Source organism: Mytilus californianus, unplaced genomic scaffold (genome assembly GCF_021869535.1).
Source record: "Mytilus californianus isolate M0D057914Y unplaced genomic scaffold, xbMytCali1.0.p SCAF_1, whole genome shotgun sequence".
In the NCBI taxonomy this organism is placed as follows: Eukaryota; Metazoa; Mollusca; class Bivalvia; order Mytilida; family Mytilidae; genus Mytilus; species Mytilus californianus.
This window is the reverse complement of record NW_026262581.1, coordinates 82788419-82812070: the sequence shown is the minus strand read 5'-3', so window position 1 is coordinate 82812070 and position 23652 is coordinate 82788419.

Here is a 23652-nt window from a genome sequence, read left to right as displayed (position 1 = left end):
AAGCAAAAAAAATCAATTTAGCATCTGCAAGCCTCTACAAGTATGATATGGTTTGCACGCCTCTACAAACGTAATACGGTTATATCCTTTGTTTCACTCAGCATTTATTAGAACCCAGACTGTTATAGATATATAGACAATTTAGTACTTACGATTTTTTACAAGAATCTCGTATCTACTGTCATGAAGATTGATAGAATACCAAAAAAAGATTTTAAATGATTTTGCACAAACTCAGAAAGCGGGTAAACATTTTTTAAAATGTTTACGCGATTTGTTCATCCTGCAAGTCTTTTTTTAAACAAAGAGAGATATGAATATCACAGTATAAATAAAATGTAATCACGTGATTAATCTTTAAGAACCACGAAAGGTTCATCTGATTTTTACACATAACTCAATAAGGATAAAAGTTTCATAAGAGTATTCAACGAGTTCCATACAGTGTATAGGTTTGACAGATACAACTACTTTTACAATATTTGGTCACTACAGGTTTAGTAGATTAAAATAACGTATGACCTCCTAAAGTCTCCCGCAATAATGTTTCAACTGGAGCCACGAATGACTATGACACAAATGCGTGGTTTGTAGTCATGAAACAGGATATTATTGACCACCTTGATAAGTGACCGAACCAAGTACTAGGGAAGAATATATCTGTTGTTACCCCTTTGTTTCACCATCTATAGTTAGTGTTTTACAAACATCTAAGACCAAACATAGCACCAAATATACACGAAAAAAAGTACATTTTGTAGAACACACAATGTATTTGGTTTTAAGAAGATTATTTAATTGACGTAACAGACCACAGCAAACTGAATAAATGACATGCAACTATTTACAATAACATAGTTAGATAGGTTTGGATGAATCTAAATGATAATTGTACTTATATGTCTTATATGTATACAAAAATGGCTTATATAACACATTTAACCCTCTTAATGCCAAAGCGACATATATGTCGTTTCAGTGTTGATGCCAAAGCGACATATAAGTCGTTTGGGGGTTTGATGCCAAGGCGACATATATGTCGTTTCAGCAATATTACAATAAGTATGTATTATAAATCAAAACTTTGCAACCTATACTACACTAAATAATTAATGCGTTATAACATTGTTGACCATCGGTCATCTAAGTGTATTTTGGAGCAATGACGTAATATCCATGACGTCATTGTGACGTTATAATTATGGCACAAGTAAATTGAGTTTTCTTTCTCTGAAAAAAAAACTTGTCTTCCAGCGGCAAACGACAACGTTGGTTTTTATATTTGCATGCACGCACATGACACTGATGCTGACGATTTAAAGATCGACATAAGAGCTGGAAACACAAGATAATTGAACAACAAGACCGGGCCGCCCTTTTCTTGGCATTGTAACTTACCAGACTAACATAATATAAAACACTTTATTAACCGCATATCCGACATATTCGCCAGGCTGTGTGTTGAAAAGTACTTTAGAAAGTTTCGCACATTACGCATGTTCGAATAGTAATGTTTATGTGTTTACCCTCTCAGTCCGAAACGGGAAATCGGTCCACCCATGAGAACGCACAGTTAGGAATCGCTAAATATCAAAAGAATATTGAGATTTGGAGTTATGAAAATTTAGAAAAACACTAATTTTAAACATGGAACTCAACAGAAATTCCCTAACATTGTCGATAAAATACACACTGCCAATGCCTACAGTTTCTTATCTAAATTGAGTTCCTTTTATCCAAATGGTGTTTGACTGATAAGCGACAAATACTTTACTTTAATTTGGTAAACAAAATTTCGTATTTATTAGTTTTCGATAATTGAAATTTAACCATGTTTTTAACTCCTTTTGATGTTTCAAAGTGTTCTTTATTGTTGCTAGCTGAGTTCCTGTCGTGAAGGAGGAAAGGTTTAATTCCATTTTTTACAAACATATATTTCGTGAACTTCTACTGTTTTATTTGTGTGAACACCGCAGGAAAAATATTTAACAAACATTTTAGAATGAAATCGTATCTTTAACATTATATGGTGCATTATTGACGGACAATTTCAGTCGGCTCCACATAGTTGATAGACGAAATATTTAATTCAAATTTTAAGTAAAGCTATTTTAAAACTGAATTTACGATTAATTAATTGCATGTCATTTAGTTCAGCGACCAATATTTTATACTTATAATATAAAAATAAGGGAATGTGGTATAACTGCAAATGAGACAACAATAAACCAAAGTTGAAAAGAAGTGGATGTCAGCAGCATTGCAGGCAACCGTACGGCCTTCAACGATGAGAAAAACAATACCACTAGTCGCCTATAGAAGGCCCCGAAATAAAAAAATGTGAAATAATTCAATTGAGAAAATTAATGACCTAATTCATAATACTACATAAGGTCTTATTAAATATAGACTAGACTGTAGTGAAAAACCTCATCTCTAATACTATATGGCTTATTCATACTCATGTTCAAGTATAACACACAAGTTTTTAATCATTTATTGAAAAAAAAATGAAAGTTACTGAATGTTTTTGATATTATTTTGGTATTTTTAGCCATGCATGCACCATCTGTATCCAGCTTGAAATTTTAAAGCCTGAGGGACCAGTATTTTTTATTTGAAGTCTGACTTTTCCGGATTTAACAGAAGCTAGGGATTTGAATTTCACTAAACAGATACCACAGACCTGGTCATGAAATATTCATAAATAAATTATAGAGAATAAACTGATGAAACAATATGTTCTCCGAGTGTTCGAAAGTCATTTTTGTAATTTAACTTAAAAGGATCTTGTCGATAATCGTACTTCTCTGTGCGATGATTCACATTAAAAAATACAAAATGAACACCCAATGTCTATGCATTCGTTAGAAGAGAACACGAAAAGATATATAAGAGGAGACACCCTCTACTGGCACAATTTTTTTTACACAAAACCAGCAGCGGTTATTACGGCCTCTAAAATCTGGAACTATTTTTTACCTTTTGATTCGGTTAATGATGTAAAATATACCATTTAGAAATGATATAAGTTGTTTTGCAGGTGAAGAATACAAGGAGTATGGGTACTAAAATTATTTTCGATAATAGTTACGGGCAATACTTTCTTTCATACTGTTTTTTATTTGCTGTACGTTTTTGAAATTGAGGTTGTTCTACAGAAATTTACACAAAATGAATCTTGTTACCTTCAATACCCCATCTCCAAGATAAAAAGAAGTGGTATAGGCCTACATCAAAAGACACAATAAATTAAAAAAAATCATGACAAACAGAGGTTGACAAACATTCAATACGCAATCACATCTATATAACTTCATATATTTAATAGTCCCGTGTCGAGACAAGTTAAGATAAATTTAAGCCCGTCTTCTGAATTTATTCCTAAACATTAAATGCAAGAAAAAAATGTTCTTACATGTAATATAAAAAAAAGACTACTGCTCACATGGTTTATGTATAGAGACAGCACAGGACAATGTTGCTAGGTTAAAATATCACGACATTACTCGCCTTCTTTTTTATCGGTAATTGTTAAATCAAAATGTTACTTATAGATAAATAAAAGTTCTTGAACATGGGGAAAAACGATTATAACTGACCTTTCATTACCCTTTTAGAAGAAATTATGTACAACTCCTTTTTATACAGTGGCCGAGAAGTATTTTTCACGAACAACTTTTGGCTATATATTACATTTTTTAAATATAAATTTTATAAAGTTATTTCTAATTGGATTTCAATCAACTAATAGAAAAAAATTATCACAAATCTAATATGTTTATAAGTAATATTTATCCTTGGACAATTATCTTTTACTGGTGATATAAACAATAATTTTTCATCCCGAAGTTTGTCATATACTTTACCCAAATTAGTTTGCAAAATATTAATATCAATGTTCACATCAGTAGAAAACAAAAACAATCGAAGATAAAACCCTAAAATATATTTTTAAAGACTGTTATGATATGAAAATATATAGCCAAAATTGTAGGTGGTAAATACGTATTGCATAATACTTTACAATATTCCCTTGCAATTAAAAAAAGAACTTTTAATAATTGGTCTTGCGTTTTGGAGAATTATATCAGCCGAAAATTTAAATGGGTAAAGTAATTAACACGTAAATTGCACAAATTCAACAGTATTTTCAAAAATGTATCAGTTAACTTTACATTCATGAGTCTCCTTGGTCCATCAAGAAGCAAATTTGTATAGAAAATTTTAATCGGTCAATTACATGATTAAGCATTATCAAAATGATCTCCTGGTCACCGCTATTGTGAATGCCGGTCGCGTAGAAAAAACAACTTTATAAATCAATATGAGAAAAAAAAAAACGCCAAAAAGACGACGTCAAAAGAATTTGGTACTGGCGACGTCAAATTGTCATTGCCCATTGGCAACGTCGAAACGTTGATTTTTTTAATGTGGCATCAAGAGGGTTAAGGATGTTCGCTACTCTCTTTCAAAATAACAAGCTTTTTAAAAGACTGTCATAAATTGATAGTATATAAATGAAGGAACTGAAAAAGCAGAAAAAAATGAAGGGTCCGTGTGCTTGTTTTCGAGATATAAGCCATTGAAAATTTGGCGGGAAATGATTCTCTCTAGACTTTTCATACATTTAACATTGGCACCTTTTTTCTTTCAAAAACATTGAAAAAGTAACAAGGATTTCATAAGGTTTTCAAATATGGCTTTTTAAACTATATGTTATAAAATCATGAAAAGAAAAGTAGGGTTTAGTGGACAAAATTTCTAAATGGAAAAACATGGATAAAACCAGAGGATTCCGAATATCTGACAAAAAATAAAAAACAAGAGGAGCGAACATCCTTAAGCATCGTCTGTTTACGTTTCCTTGTTGTGATGATTTTCGGTTTCACAAGCGTGTATTTTCCCGTAAAATGCTTATATTCTTACGTCATCGTTCTATGACGTCGGGTAGCTCATTCATGAAAAAGCATATGACGCGGGAGTACGATCGGAACAGCCCAAACAATATATTCATATTTTACCACGGGTGCGTACTCAAAGCGTTCGAAGAACGTCATGTTAGAATTGATGGTATATATTGTAAGTACACACTGGCTATCGAGTGCTCGAGTCGACACCTGAGATCGAAGGGTCACAGAGTTATGTTCGACGTTATAATTATAACACCGGCGAACCAAGACTTATTACAGGAGAAGTGAAACAAGTCTTTTTGAAATTATTGATGAATTATGATATCTGATACAAATATAACTTCTATATTTTGTTAATATACAGTCAAATAATCGCAGAGCAGAAGGAATGGTGAGTTGAGAGTCTATTACTGGTCTTGTCGGGTCCCAAAATTTGATTGGTCTTACATAGAAAAAAAAGGTCTTGTAAATGAACTATTGAATCATCTCAATCAACTGTTGAAAACAAAAGAGCATCACAATTTGAACTACAATGTATATACATCGTTGCTTATTGTATAATTTTACAACAAAACCAAGATACTCCACTGTGACCAGCAGAATGCATTTACCATATGCAACCACAACCTGGAAATACCATATAACATCACATGTACAGAATGATTATTAACGTGCACCAACAACCAACAGTCTAGTCACCGGCACCGGCAACCGATGAATCATCTTAAATGGTGGTTTTCTCGTTTAATTTCACTCCGTAAAGTAATGGCATTTTCCTGCGCATGTATCTTGTACTATTTGAGAGAATAAATGTCTTAGTTGTTCAGCCATACCTGTTATTACTATTGCCTTTCAAGTAAAGGATCCCAAAGGGTTGACTGCGGCATAGAAATACATACATGTATAGTGACTTTGACTTCCCCTGTCCGACAGTAAACCCATGCTGAAGAGGAGAGCCCGTTTACTTGTGAGGGATTTATAAAAAGATATTGTCACATCTGTCTGAATGGAATGTGGACGTCACATCCGATGCCTCGTGTAAGGTGAATGACCCGCAGTCTGCGCGTTAAAGAACACTTGTACCATCTCTTTTAGGGGTCTCAGGTGGTTTGTTGCGAGGCTACATCTCTGTAAGTGTCCCTATCCAACAGACTCTCTTGTTCTAGTAGCATTCAAGGTCACGACACTTTGCAAGCCTTTGATTTATTGATAATGTCTTTTGGTCCTGAATATGCATGAAATATTTGTAACTGGACGTCTGCCAAAAAACAATTTTTTGATCTCTAGATGATATCCTATCAATGCACAAATTCTCCAATACCACTTGACAGAAATCAACCAACTATATCAGAATTGGTTTTGGTTTTCCAAACATTTGTGCTCGATTTTACCTCAAGAGATATAAACATACATTTACGAATTACCGTATGTAATGGTTATAAGTAAAAGTAAGGCATGATTATAAATGACAATTTGTGACGAATTTTGCTATTTTTGCCAATCAAGAACTATAACCGATAGATAAAAAACTATCAGTAATATACAATTATAGCCTTTGTATGAGGTCGATACAAGGATATATTGACCTGAAAGAAGTATATTGACTGAGGACGAAGTCCGAGGTCGATATACTTCTTTGGGTCGATATATCCTGTATTGACCTCATCAATAGGCTATAATTGTTATATTATTAATTTCCGACCATATTTGTATCAAGATCCTGATTGATTTTTTGATTTTGTTGGAATTTTATAGATATCATATTGTCTCCTAGACAATAACAACATATAAATTGTTATTTCATTTACTTTTTTTTTTTACATCTTATGTATATGAAGATTTTTTTCTTCAAATAATCAATCATAGATATTTTTTTATAAAACTTTTAACAATATCATGAAATTCATTACATGACGTCACAAAGTATATCGGTTTTTAGATATTCTAAAAATATCCGTGCAATATGCTTTTTGCTGTGCAATATGCTTTTTGCTATCCGCCGTTTTCTCTCTACCTTCGAAAATATAGTTTAACATGTGACTATCTCTAAACGAATCAAATTAGTTAAAAAATACGAATTAATAATATTACAGGTTATACAAAAAACTTCATATAACTGAAACCATTGGATGATACCTTATAGCAGTTGTTGCCCTTACATCAATTTGTTTTACTAACTTTCATTATTTTGCAAATTATCCAGAAAACTATAACAGATAGGTAGAAGCATTAAATAGCAAAGATGATCAGTTATACAAGATGTACCGGGTTAAGTTTTATCTCCGCATTGATTTTAATTGACGTATACTAATACTATGTTACATCTGATTTTCCATTAGACAAAAAAAAAACAATTATAATGTTTTACTTCTTGAAGACTTGGATACATACATTGTTTAGAAGTGAAGAACTTTGACATTTGTATACAGGGGCGCTATCTTGATATTCTCTATATTTAAACACAAATCAATCTCTTTTACAGAATTTCATGTTTTAGTTGGTCTTTTTTCTGTTTGCATGACAATTTTTAACAAAAAAAGAAACAGTTGTTGAACTGTATATTTCATTAAAATCCATGTACAATCTTTTGATTACTTGTCATTTTGGAATTTATCAACAAATAGAATTACACAAATTGTACTGCCGCACATTTAAACTGTCGAAGAAATGTCAACTTGTTTGAAGGTATTTGTAAATAACCAGAACATGTTTACGTAAAATCAAAATATGTTGTTTTGCTAGAAATTATTGGATGCTGTCAGGTGTTATCGACCGAGGAAGTAATATTTCTTTTTGTTTCGAATATTTAACTTAAATTATAAGTAACCATTATAGCACAAAATGATTGATATGAGATTCAATGATTGCTGAATCAAATAAAGTGCAACTAAATAAAGTAATTTGAGAAACTGAATACACACTTAAAAATATTTCTATAACAAAATAGTAAAGACAAGAAATATTGCAATGAATGACATTACAGGATTAAGGATAAACGATCGACGAACGTACGTTACAACATTAGGAATGAACGCACGATGATTGCATTTTGCAAGGAAAACTTGCGGAAAGATAAACTACGAGCGCACGTACGATGAATGGACGATGAAAGAACGGAAAATGCACACTGAATGGACGATGCACGATGAATGCACTGAAAATATGTCAGTTTGAATTTTAGGGGTATGTACCCACAAGAAAAGACCACACGGAAAACCAGTTTCTCCTTTTAAGTACACTTAGTGTGGTCGCTAATAAGGGGATAGAAATAACGAAGACCTGGTATATATCCCTTAAACAATTTTTTAGGCACGTGCGACCTGTTTATCTGTATCTAGATTTTGGTATTTTTTTAGAAAACTTGAAAGAATTTGATAACGAACTATAACAGCATTGTCTCTTTGTTTATAGACCACGTTATTACTTTTTTTCCGTTTACTCAGGTTTTCATTTTTTAGAGGAGCCTGCTGTCTCGGTTAGGGTTAGCGTTAGGTTGGGTTTTGTTTTAATATTTAGGGTTAGGAGTTAGGAGTGGATAGATAAGAGTTAGTTTTAAGGTTCAGGTTAACTTAGTAAAGCTAAGGATTTTATAGTAGTAATTCTTATTTAAATATTTGGTAAGCCCCATATGGTTCGGGTCCCCTAAAGTAAACGAAGCCACCCCCACTAAAAAATGTTTTTTTATGTAGATGCGGAGCCAGACAGTGCATTAACAACTTCTGGTATTGAATGTTATGCACTGGTCTTAGCTTCTCTCATTCTTTTCTTTTCCTACAACAAACGGTTTACGGCGGATATGGTAAGAGCAATAACAAGCAAATGTCTTGTTAATGCACTTATCAATATATATCAGAAGTGAACTCACTCGAATATCAAAGGAAAAGTTACTATTCATGTTACGAATATTATATTAGAAAAAAGGGTTATGCACGTTGAAATTGGTATCACACGTTTATCATAAATTGTTTGAAGTACATAAATTAAAGATGATCATTTCCCATTTCGTTTGTCATTTCGTTTATCTTTTTATAGATTCCCTCAAACAGGCATTTTAAAGTGGTTTCAGAGATGACACATTTTAAATCCGCAATCCCTGCACTCTAAACAGATGTATATCAAACTTCCAGAACTTGAAGTTGTGCTCGTTTTGTTTTATGATTTGGGAAATCGCTGTTCTATATAGCGGTCACACATCTCAGATACTCGACCTGAACTTTTGCATGTCACACTTGTTTTGACCGCAATGAGTTTTGCAGTTCATATAAAGAGGTGGAAAGGCACCACTCAATCCTCTCTACACCATTCAACAATAATTAATAAAATTTGCAATTGTCTTCGTCACCAAGTGACTTTGTGCTATTCCAATTTTATTTTTTTATCACAATGATGTTTGTGTTATATCTTTGTTAAACGGGAAATCAGGCGACATAACATAAATTATGTCTCCCATCTAATACAGTCTCTACCGAAATTTTTTGTAAAAAAAGAGGCAAACGAAAGATACCAAAGGGATATTCAAACTCACAAGTCGAAAACAAACTGACAAAGCCATGAAAAAAAAACACAAAACACAACACAGAAAACTACAGACTGAGCAAAAAGAACCCCACCGAAAACCGATGGTGATCTCAGGAACTCCGGAAGGAACTCCGTAAGGGTAAGCAGATCTTGGCCTACGTGTGGCATCCGTTCGGGTTGTGCATGTAAGTACAAACCCGGTGATAAGTTTACTTCGGTAGGTCACATTCTAGGAAAAGAGGACGGAATTTGGTTACGACAATTGGAACATATTTGACAGATATTCTATAACGGTCAACATACTTGTGATGACCTCCGTTAAATTTTCGATTGGATGATTTCAACTTCCAACTTGAAACTCTTGGTTTAATAGCTTACATGTAAGCTGCGACCCTCGATCAAGGAAATCATGATAGGAAATGTAAGCTCTGGAATATCGTATCAACTAGGATATATATACTGCACATGCAAACGCTGCTGAAATTTTGATATATAGAAATGGAAAGTTCACAATCGGGAAGCTGAAATTATCTCTTTTGATGTAAAGTTTTGTTCTCAACTAAGTTAAACCCTTATTTTCAATTTCTAGATGTAAGTCAAGGTGAGAAGCAGATTGTAGGTATTCATATGGGCACCAATTGTGCCCCTTTAATAGCAGACTTTTTCCTGTACTGTTATGAATCACAGTTTATGGCCAAACTCAGTAAAAACCCGTCTCAATTCCATTTATTTTATAAATTCAACAACACTTACCGCTATCTTTATGAAATTTTTCGTTAAATAATTAAGAATTCTCTAAATTTAACCACAGCTACTTACTTTAACTAAATCAAATAACAACAGCAATAAGTGTCCTTTCCTAGTTTTAGATATTTCAGTTTTACACCAGAAACTCTACACAAAATTAAACTACAAAAGTAATGCATTTTCTTTCCTTATTGTTAATTTTCCTTTTTTTAGACGGTGATGTTCCTCTGGCACCGTCTTACGGTGTTTATATATCTCAACTCGTTCGTTATGCCCGTGTCTATAGTGACGTTTTGGTTTTCAGTGAGCTTAATCTATGTATTACTGGTAAATTATTAAATCGGGGATTTCGTTACCACAAATTACTTAAAACCTTTACTAAATTATTTCATAGATACAAAGATTTGGTTTACAAGTTTGACTGTACCTGTAAAAAACTTATTTCAGACGGAATAGCACATCCTAAATTTTACGGTGATGTGGTTTACCGAGCCCGGAAATTTATATACGATCCGGGTAAATTTATCAATCTTTTAAATAAATATTCTAAAAGGTTACCAATTCAACACTGTAGTTAGATCTTTGAATATTGTTTTTATTGGTATAAATATTGATTTTGTTATCAGTAAATTAAAATCAAATTTTTAGTTTTGTTATACACATATGCACTTTAACGGAACTACAATCTGTCGATCCCTTATTTTGGCATTGCACAAGGTTATGTTTTTCTCTGACTGTTAATGACGTCTTTACACTAAATCCATTGGATGTTGGATGTGTACTGATTGATATTTTAGTCTTAGATACATTTAGGGGTTTTATCAGTTGTTATTTGCTTTGAACTAGCTGTCAGTGACTGCGATTACTCTCAGATCTGTATTTAGTGTCCTTTTATGTTGTTAGGGATGAGGGTTGGATAAATACCCTGCCACGTCCGGTCTATGTTTATGTTTGATGTTTTTTGTGCTTTGAACCGACTTGATGAGTTAAGCTTTTTTCAACTGATTTTTATAGTTTGTTCTTATGATGTACTGTTACACCACTGTCCCATGTTAGGAGGAGGGTTGAGCGCTCACAAACATGTTTGACCACGCCACATTCTTTACAAAATGTATGTACCTGTCCCAAGTCATGAGCTTGTAGTTCAGTGGATGTTGTTTGTTCATTAATGTCATGTTTGTTTTTCGTTAATTGCTTTGTTATAAATAAGGCCGTTAGTTTTCTCAATTGAATTGTTTCATATTTTTTTATGTCGGGACCGTTTATATCCGACTATACGGTATGGGTAAGGCCGTACGGTTGCCTATAATTGCTTACATCCACTTTATTTGAACTTTGGTGGATCATTGTCTCATTGGCAATCATATCTCATCTCCTTATTTTTATATTAACTATATCTGGCGTATTCTTTATTTCATCAAGTTTATTATCAAGCTCGATGGGATAAATGCTTTCAACATAGTCACCACACTAAAAGGATTCCTTTAAGAAAAACCTATGTCTTACGAACCAGGACTAACACCAGATGTTTTTCTAACAACTCGGCTAATGCCTAGTATTTCTTTTAGGTATTGAGTTATATCATATCATAAGTCTACTTCTAATAATGGACTTTTGATCGCTAGGATAAGACTTATGATCATATTTCCATTAAGGTTATCAGTCAAAGTAATTAAAGGAACATACAAAATGATGATATGTAGAATAAAATCATGCTTCTTGAAAACAAAATACATAAGGATAACAGAAATTACAAAAATATATTTTGGCATTGCACAAGGTTGTGCCTTTCTCATACCAATTATGACGTCGTTTGTTCTAGATCCGTTGGATGTATACTGATTGATACTTTAATCTGGTTAAAACATGATTTAATTTGTTATTAGTTTTGAACTGGATATTAGTAACTGCAAGTATTCTTAAATTGGTTGGTTGTGTCTTGTGAATTTATGTTAGTTGTTTTTGTGTTAAATCACCAGAAACGTTGTAACCAATTTTTCTCTAACATTTATACTGTTAACCTAGATAAAAAAAATATATATAATGTACGTCCTTGTCTTTTTTATTGGTGGTTCATCTCTTTCATGGTCTTTACCAGGAGGAATTCCAACAGAAAACATATCATTTGCCAATAAAAATCTTTTTTCGTCATCAGCGTCCAGTTCCTCGATTTTCACATAACCACACCAAAGATTTATTCTCTTTGATTATGCAGTCGGATCATACAGTGATTAACGCATTACAAAATTAATTCTGAGGTTAATAAAATGATCATATGCTATAGATTGTAAGAGGATCAGGATATGCTATAGATTGTAAGAGGATCAGGATATGCTATAGATTGTAAGAGGATCAGGATATGCTATAGATTGTAAGAGGATGCTATAGATTGTAACAGGATCAGGATATGCTATAGATTGTAAGAGGATGTCATTCATTGCTTTATTCTTTAACTTTGTAGACCATTTCCCTCTGTTTATTTATCTTTAACTTTTTAGACCATTTCCCTCTGTTTATTTATCTTTAACTTTGTAGACCATTTCCCTCTGTTTATTTATCTTTAACTTTGTAGACCATTTCCCTCTGTTTATTTATCTTTAACTTTGTAGACCATTTCCCTCTGTTTATTTATTTTTAACTTTGTAGACCATTTCCCTCTGTTTATTTATCTTTAACTTTGTAGACCATTTCCCTCTGTTTATTTATTTTTAACTTTGTAGACCATTTCCCTCTGTTTATTTATCTTTAACTTTGTAGACCATTTCCCTCTGTTTATTTATCTTTAACTTTGTAGACCATTTCCCTCTGTTTATTTATCTTTAACTTTGTAGACCATTTCCCTCTGTTTATTTATCTTTAACTTTTTAGACCATTTCCCTCTGTTTATTTATCTTTACCCTCATTCTTTATTCTGTATATTTCAACGCACAATTATTCTCTATTTTCTTTTTGTTTGCCTATTTTCTCTAATCTTAATATTTGTTGCCATTTATTATGCACTTTTTGCCCATTATTCTCTATTCTGTAATTCCTTTCCAGACCCTCTTCTAATGTGTGTATTTCACTTCCTGACCAGCCAGCCGTCTCTCCTTTCGTTTGTTGACCAATATATTTAAACATCTTTGAAACTATGTTCAGGATTACAAGACACAGTATTCTTTCCCGTTTCTTTTATTGTTATCTTAACCTTGGATGTTGCGAAATACATTTCATTTAAGCACATAAATATGATGGCATTGTATATTCACAACTTAACACATCGGTGTCTAATTTACACACATCAAAATGGAAAAAAAAACCTCTGAGATTTTATTCTAGAGTTTGATTTGTTGCTCATCCTAATTTATGTTGTTTTTCACAATATTTGCTTAATATATCTTATGAGATTGTCCCAGGCTGTGCGGTGGCTTAAAAATGTTAAATGTAGTATTTATGTAAAAATCACGTCTGTGTACATGTGTAGTATTTACGTAAAAATCAGGATAAAAACAATGCATTTAACAGTCTTCAAAGAACCCATTCCTAAATAAAATACAACGGGTAGTCATTGTAATATCAAATGCAAATAAAATTATTTGCATGATTTTGTACTAACTCCTGTGGAGTCAACTGATCTTATCTTGCTGAAACTTTTTGCTTCTAAAGTTTCTATATATATGATTTGGTGCCACGATATCTCAGTAGCATGAGTTCGAATGTTGGGCTGTTGTTAAGACGAATTAATTTTCAGCCTTGTATCACCATCACTGCTGGTGATCCGATGGATAAAATCTGTTGTAGAGTCGTCACTGGTTCAGACGTACTTATATATAACTATACTATATATAAAAAGATGAGTTTGTCATATAGGTCATTAACTCCTATAAGAAATGAGATTATGGTCTCAGTCACACTGCACTCTTTGTTGATCTTGTTTGGATCATTTCTGCTGTTTCCAGTATCTTTATTACAGTTTTCAAGAGAGAACGCAAAATGTAAAAAAATGGTCAAAATTTAGGCACCCGAAAGGAGTCCTTTTCTACATCTTGCATTGCCAAGCATCTTGGCTATTTACAGTTTCTTCATATCTATTTTACTTCAAGATAAACTGGCCATTGGATCAGGTGAGATAAAAGGGAAAGTGAATAAAAACAGTTTTGACATAACAATTTGTAATGGGAGGGACAAATAAAACTTCGAATCCAAAAAATATAACTGGAACACATCATCAAATTGCAGGATTTTTTTTATTGACAACATATTTGTATGAAGTGTTTTTCAACAGACAATCAGCATTCTCCTATGAAAACCAAATGTGCCCCTCTGCTTGATTACTTGTTCATTTATTCTTATGAGGCAGACTTCATTCAGGAGCTTCTAAAAAAAACGTGAGTCACACATGTGTCCTGTATTACCTGGTGAAAAGTTTTCTTTTTAGGACTTTTTTTATGCACATACTATAGTTACTCTTTATGTTGCTGGTCATTTTTGCAATTTAAATGTTTAACCTTGCTCCTATAGTTTTTGAGATAACAGTCAAAACTGCAATAAAACAGTAAAAAATCAACGTGTAAGGGACATAAACTCCAAAAAAGGATGTAAAAAATTTCAGAAAAGATACCTTTTGTCAAGCTGATCATATTTTCAATTTATGATTTTAACCTAGTTCATATAGTTTTCAAAATAATAGCTAAATAATGCAAAAATAGGGAAAATGTACATTTCAGGGAAAATAACTCAAAATAAGGTTGACAAATTTTGTGAAATTTCAGGGAAGATCTAACTAGTGCTAATCATTTTTACCCCGTCGGTTTTTCTCTTATTGCTATAGTTTTAGAAATTTTGACCAATCATATAGTTTGACCCTTATGTTCTATTTTTAGACATGAAGGCCATTTTGGTTGAACAACCTGGACAAAAATCATAAACTTTATAGTTAACACCTAAAGAAGAAGCAAAAAAACTTTGGTTTCCATCCATTTAACATTTTCAGAGGAGTAAAGTTATGGACTAGGGACAGACGGACGGACGACGGGACACAAAGTGATGGCAAAAGTTTATTTGGCCTTTAAGGCCAGTTGGGCTAAAAACAAAAAGAAACTGACATTACTGCTTTCAAGGAAGCTATAGCATTAAGGGTTCCAAATGGTAAAGTTGAAGTGATCCCTTTGGAAAATTTTATAGAAGTTATGAAATATTTGTGTCACAGAGGACCATGGATATGTACCACTTGTCGTAACCATAGTCGTGTCTTTTTTGCCTCTATTGCGACATCACTGAATGAGATTTATCGATCATCAGATTTTTACTTGCATGACCAACTGGAGGGGTGCTCCTAGTGGAGCAGAAACCTCTTTACTCAGAGCACCTGAGTTCACCCCCAGTTTTTGGTTTGTTTTTTTGGCTCTATCTTAAGTTTTCTGTGTAATGTTTTGTTATTGTTATTTGTTGTTTTTCGGAAATAAACATGGCTTAAAAAGGCTGACTATCATTCACTGTCGCTAGCCAAGCCAATTATAAAAAAAGATAATAAATGGGATAACATCATAACTCTCGAGTCAGCAGACAGATGATTTTGGGAGCTGCTTTTGGACAAGGCTGTAAGGTTATTTCAAATAATCCGTTGGGCTAAAATTCTGTAAGATAATTCTTTTTTGAAGATAGGTGCATTCTTGTATGAATATCAAACAATCAATTAAAAAAATCAGTTTATCTAGAATTGTCTGTCCTGCTCTTGGCATTGATGGTGCAACAATACGCTTGGACACAGTAGCAGGGTTGTTTGTAAATAGAACAATGAATTATTGACTGAAATGCAGTGTACTTAACATTCATGATAAGCTTATAAAAAACATGAGCTGAAGTCTAGCTATTGCTAATAAGCTTATTTTATTTGAATACTAATGAAATGCAGAAAAAGAAAAAAAAACACGTTTTTTTTTCATGTGTTAAACCCTATGCAATAACTGCCTCATACCTATCATATAAAAGCTACTACAAAAGAAAAGTCAGGTTTCTTATCACGTACAAGTGACTAAAGCACTCAAAATCCTTGCGATAATCCTGCCTTAAATGAAATTTAAAAGATATGTAGGTTGTCATATGTCAAACAATACTCATCACTAAATATGATATTGAATAGACTGCTTTAACAAATACATTCCGTTTTGAATGTATGTGTCAAAATACATTAAAAAGATCACCGGTACTGTTATCCTCAAATTTGGACAATGCAGAGAGATAAAACAGTTGCACAAATGAAACCAGAACATGACAAGTAGATAAAGGTTAGGTGATTGTTTAAATTATGGAACCACAATTTCATCTAAATTATTAAGTCAGGGATTTCGTTACCAAAAATTACTTTAAACTTTTACTAAATTCTTCCATAGATATAAAGATTTGGTTTTTAAGTTAGGTTGTACCTGTAGAAAACTTATTTCAAACGGGATAGCACATCCTAACTTTTACGGAGATGTTGTTTACCGAGCCCGGAAATTTAGATACGATCCGGGTAAACTTATCTAACCTTTAAATAAAATTATTCTCAAAGGTTAACAATTCAACACTGTAATTTGATCTTTGAATATCGTTTTTATTGGTATTACTATTGATTTTGTTATCAGTAAATTGAAATCAAACTAAACATTATTTTTATATACATATGCACATTCATGACTCTACAATCTGTCGATACCTGTATTTTGGCATTGCACAAGGTAATGTTTTTCTCTGACTGTTAATGACGTCTTTTCGCTAAATCCATATGATGTTGGATGTGAACTGATTGATGCATGATTTTTTTTATTGGTTGTTATTGGCTTTGAACTAGCTGTCAGTAAGTGCGAGTATATCACTGCAGATAGATCTTGTCATGCTGATCATTTTTGCATGGTATCCTTTAACATTGTTCATATAGTTTTCAAAATAACAGCTAATAAAATGCTCCGCTGGGGCGCAGCTTGATACGACCGCAGAGGTCGAACCCTGAACAGTTGGGGCAAGTATGGACACAACATTCAAGCTTGATACAACACTGAATTTGGATTGTAATTAAATATTTGACACAGCATAGGTTTCTCACACAGAATGAAAGTGGTCTAAGAACTTAAAAAAATTTAATTTACCTATTCAAACCATATCATTATTATTTGCTTTTATATATAAATCAGAAATAACCAATTTAAAATTGAAAATTTTAAAGAAAAAAAAAGGAAAAAAAAAAATCCCTCCCCCCAATTTTTTGAACCCCCTTATGATTCATCACCCCCAAACTCAATCCTAGCTTTCCCTTTGTGATATGGAACCTTGTAGTACAATTTCATAAATATCCATACACTTACACACAAGTTATTGTCCTGAAACTAGAAAAATGCTTGTTTCTTGCCCCTTTTAGGCCCCAATTCCTAAAATTTTGAGGCAACTACCCCCAAAATCAATCCCAGCATTCCCTTTGTGGTATGGTACCTTGCAGTACAATTTCAGAGAGAGCCATACACTTGAACACAAGTTATTGTCTAGAAACTAGAAAAATGCTTGTTTTTTGGCCCCTTTTTGGCCCCAAATTACTAAACATTTAGGGCAATTACCCCCAAACTCAAACCCAGCTTTCCCTTTGTGAGATGGAACCTTGCAGTACAATTTCATAAAGATCCATACACTTACACACAAGTTATTGTCCTAGAAAAATGCTTGTTTTTTTGCCCTTTTATGGCCCCAAATTACTAAAATTTTGAGGGAATTACCCCCAAAATCAATCCCAGCCTTCCCTTTGTGGTATGATACCTTGCAGTACAATTTCAGAGAGATCCATACACTTGAACACAAGTTATTGTCTGGAAACTAGAAAAATGCTTATTTTTGGCCCCTTTTTGGCCCCAAATTCCGAAACTTTTGGGGCAATTACCCCCAAACTCAATTCCAGCTTTCCCTTTGTGATATGGAACCTTGTAGTACAATTTCATAAAGATCCATACACTTACACACAAGTTATTGTCATGAAACTAGAAAAATGCTTGTTTTTTGCCCCTTTTTGGCCCCTAATTCCTAAAATTTGGAAGCAATTACCCCCAAAATCAATCTCAGCATTCCCTTTGTGATATGGAACCTTGTGGTACAATGTCAGAGAGATCCATACACTTACACACAAGTTATGTCTGGAAGTTACAAAAATGCTTATTTTTGGCCCCTTTTTGGCCCCTAATTCCTTAACTGTTGGTACCATAACCCCCAAAATCAATCCCCACCTTCCTTTTGTGGTATTGAACCTTATGGTAAAATTTCATTGTGATCCATTCACTTAAACTAAAGTTAGAGTGCGAAAACTAATGTGTCTTCGGACGACGACGACGACTACGCCAACGTCATACCAATAAACGACCACAAACATTTTTTTAGGGTCGTAAAAAAATGTGAAAATTTTGGAAAATGTGCATATCAGGGACAGCAGACCTTGGGTCAATTACATGCAAAAGTAATTGATTACATTTCTTACATTAATTTTTAAATGTAATTAATTAAATCATAATTGCATTGAATTTCAAATGTATTTAATTACATCACAATTAATTACATTTCAATTACTTTTGTCCCCAGACATGCAAGAGCATGTAGAATAAAATCCTAATAAACAGCTGCGCCATGAGCGCATGATACGCCCGTCGTCTTGTGTGTGCATTTTTATGCAATAAGCATAAATAGTTTCTGACATGCGAAAAACCCCCCTTTTTTTTTTACAAAAAACTCAATATCTCTAAAATAAAATTTTGAATCAAAACCAAAAAGTATACAGATCTTTAGATTAATATAACTAAGAAGTGTGTAAAATTTTAAGCAATAATCATAAACCGTTTTTGAGATACGGCGCGACATGTGAAAACCCCCCCTTTTAAAAAAAATCAATATCTCAAAAACAAAATTTTGAATCAAAACCAAAAAGTATACAGATCTTTAGATTAATATAACTAAAAAGTGTGTAAAATTTTAAGCAATAATCATAAATTGTTTTTGAGATACGGCGCGACATGTGAACCCCCCCTTTTTTTTTTACAAAATACTCAATAACTCAAAAATAAAATTTTGAATCATCACCAAAAAGTATACAGATCTTAAGGTTAATATAACTAAGAAGTGTGTAAAGTTTTAAGCAATAATCATAAACTGTTTTTGAGATACGGCGCGACATGTGAAAAACCCCTCCCCCTTTTTTAACAAAATACTCAATATCTCTAAAATAAAATTTTGAATCATCACCAAAAAGTATACAGATCTTAAGATTAATATAACTAAGAAATGTGTAAAGATTTAAGCAATAATCATAAATTATTTTTGAGATACGGTGCGACATGTGAAAAAAAACACACACCTGTTTTAGTTACTAAGTCCCGTAACTCAAAAAGTTTTAATCTTATTTTCACCAAAAAGTATACAGATCGTATGACCATCATAAGAAACAACTATGTTAAGTTTCATGAAATTTGGATAAGTCATTCTCAAGTTACGGTGCGACATGTTTACGGCGGACAGACAGACAGACGGACGGACAGACGGACAGACGCCGGACATTTGTATACCATAATACGTCCCGTCAAAAATTTGACAGGCGTATAAAAATGACAACACACTAGAATGAAACTTTTATACACTATTTAACAGGGAAAATATTTGCACAAGCTTTGTTTTAAGTTTTCAAATTTCAAACGTCATTGTTACATTTAATAATCATTAGATTTTCAATGCTGATTATACACTGTGTATCATCGCCACCGGAAATTGGGTACTAACGAAGCGGAGAGAAATGGAAAAAAAAAGTAAACAAGGTAAGAATTCATTCAATTTAAAGCATTTCTACTGATTTGACGAGGGTACCGCTTAAGAAATGATTTTCTGATATATAATTCTTTAAATTATTAGGCCGATAAGTACAAAATTAAGACAATATTTTGTGTTATACTCCAAAGCTTGCCACTTAGTACCTGAAAATTTCGAGGTCGATTGTCCTCTGTCGCCCCATTGGCAAGATATTCAACTGTTTTTCATTATTTTTCCAGACACGTTTTTAGATTATGATAGTGTGACATCATATTGACTGAAATCTGTTGTCATAAAGATGTTTTTAAAGAATACAGACCAAAACATTGTTTGTTTATTGTACGGCGAATTGCAGGACGTTGTACGGCGAATTGCAAAATAACAACTTTTGTCTGTACGGCGTCTTGCAATATATTGTAATTTAAAAGATGAAATTAATCACTGTTTAGATAATATCAAGTGACGAAATTTTGGCTGTATCAAAGCTTTACCGGCTTACAAATATACAAAATAAACTACTTATCAACTATTATAAAATATATGCCGTTAATTTCGTTCAGAGGTCGTCGTTGCGTACCTCTATTTGACTTTTTGTTTTTAAATACAAAAAGTTTTTTTTCAACCATATTTTCCTAAATACATTCATATATCGTTATAATACTAACGACTGTTGTCTTATTTGTTGTCAAGGTGAAATTTTGTAAGTTCAATAAAAAAAAACCGACCATTCATCTTTTGTTGGCGCTGTTTTTTTTTTTTAAATATAAACAGTGGAGATGTTGTATGATTGCAAATAAGATAACTATCCACCAGGGTTAAATAAAGTGTATGTAAGCAATTATATGCTATCGTTTGGCCTTCAACAACGAAAAATCGTACCTTACAGTCGGCTATAAAAAGCCCCGACATGAAAATTGTGGAAGGATTCAACAAGAAAACTAACGGCCTAACTCATAACAAAACAATTAACGAAAAATAACAAATATGATAGAGATGAACCAACGACAACCACCAAACTACAGGCTCGTGGCTTCGGACAGACACATAAAGAATGTGCTGGGTTAAATAGATATAGGAAGATGTGGTATGAGTGCCAATGAGACAACTCTCCATCCAAGTCACAATTTATAAAAGTAAACCATTATAGGTCAAGGTACGGTCTTCAACATTGTTTATTGTTTATTTTTTAAATTTCTGAAATGAATAATTTGTTAAAAGAAAAGTGAAGAAAATACTTTGTTTTCATTGAAAATTACGAGAAATAAATCATGAATTGTGTTTCGAATTTATTTTCTTGTTTCTTATTGAAAATAAGATTGTATTTTTTTTTTTTAGTTTAAGTAAATTCAATCAATCTTTTTATTTACAGGGAAAAAATAATAAAAGACTGTTGCTAAGGCTGTTTGGCCTAAATTTAAATGAGTAGATGGAGGGGTAGTGAAAAGGAGTGTATTCGTCCGAATTTTCATTGTTACAGTAGTACATTTTCATGATTACTATGTATAATATTTCTCAGTAAATTTTAATGTGATGCTGTGCCAATTAAAATTAAAATTATATAATTAATACAAGTAAGACTTGCATTTGCCTTAAAAGATATAGCAGTACGTGATTATTTGTTTTCAAACACACCTTCTCTGTTTTGAAATTTATAAAGGTATGGATCTCGGCCTATCTGTTTGGTTGAATATAAATGTGAATTTATAGAGTTTCAAAATCAACAGTAAGCCCTATTTTTGTGTGTGTGTAAATAATCTAATCTTTAGATAGATGCTAAAATTAAAATCATTTTTCTAAATAAGAAGAAAAGAGTGCAACTTAAGCACGCCTGAATGTAAAAAGGTGTACCCGACTTATTCGTTCACGATAAGAATTTACCGATTTCGGTATTTTAACAAAACTGTTTACGAGGGCAAATAAATAAATGAACGCTATCAAATCAACATTTAAATTTACGTGGATTTTTCCAAAAGAATTTATGAGTATGTACCATCAGGATTCAAAAATATTTCAACCTGTCCTTATTAGATGTTATTTCATTATAATTCTTTAAACTTACAAGTCGAAGATGCTAGCTTTTGTGAATTGTATTAATAAGTATATAATATTAAGATGACAACCAAAAAAAATTTCATACAAGGTCATCTTTATTCTCAAGTAGAAAGTGTATATAAATAGTTTATGCCGTAACCACAGCCGGATTTGTATCCCTTGTATCGGATTCTTCTTTCATTCTTTCCAAAAATGATTAATCTAAGGTTAATATTTTTTAAAAATTTAAACAGTGTTAGCCACCGAGCTTGTTCATTTCTTTTTATATAGAGATGAATTTTTTTTTTAGAAAATTAATGTTCTTTATTCTAATATATTGGCTGTATCTGCCTTTTACAAATAAGACAATAACTGAAAAAGGAGACGTGGAATGGTTTTCACTGAGAGGACTTTCAAACACAGTCCAAATGAAATAGATTTGACCAACTATTGGTTACTATACACTTCACAATGAACAAAACCCATACCGTATCAAAATTGCCTGATTTATGACAAAATCATAAACAAATATGTCAGGCAGCAACTTACGCTATATTACATGTTCCTGACCAGGGACAGACACATATATATTGAGGCGGGCTTAAACATGTTTGTGAGCACTCAAACCTCCCTTAACATGGTGCCGTGGTGTAGCAATACAACATTTTTTTTTTGCAGAGAATGATAATTCATTTATACTTCATTTTATCTAAAAGTTGAAAGATAATTCATTCACTTAATGGTTCTAAATATTCAATGCGGAAAAATTCTCCTGCCATTACCTCCTTCCTTCCCTCCACCCACAACCCATCCCCGAAATGTGCATCACTTATATGCAAATGCTGACTAATGTTGTATGGTTAAAACATTTGGTTGAGGCAATCTAAAGTTTGAGAACAGAAACGACAGCTTTAGCTTTTTTTCATTTATAAAAGGCCATAACTCAAGAACGGTAACAGTGACGCTACCCAATCTATAACTTGATCTGTGTTTTGTGGTGATAAGCATTTCGTGTAAGTTTTAAAACATTTGGTTAAGGCATACTAAAGTTAGAGAACGGAAACCAATATTGGGACTTTCTGGACGAACGGGAGAGACGGGTCGGACGGACATGGGTAACATTTAACGCTACGTCAGGGCAGAACAACAGGTCTGTAAAACAGTGACATGCCTTTCCGAAAGTTACAACATTTGCCAGCTTTTGTATATGCCGTATTCATATTGTATACATCAGGTATGTAAAAGATGTAATAGGACTGTGTTCAAGCCTTATATTGTGTATACATCTTAAATGGTGTCAAGCGAATTGTATTTTTATCAAATGCATAATTAGATATTTGAACCTGATACTTTATTTTCTTTAAAAAGACGGCAAATAAATATTTTGAAATTAGCAAGTTGCCATACAGTTGAAAACAAGTTGCCATACAGTAAATTTGTCAACATGAGCAAGTTGCCGTACCCTAGACTTTATTTTTTATGGTCTTTATTCTTTAAAAACGTTCATTTTGACAACAAATTTCAGTAAATATGATGCCACACTATCATAATCTAAAAAAGTGTCTGGAAAAATAATGAAAAACAGTTGAATATCTTGCCAATGGGGCGACAGAGGACGATCGACCTCGAAATTTTCAGGTACTAAGTGGCAAGT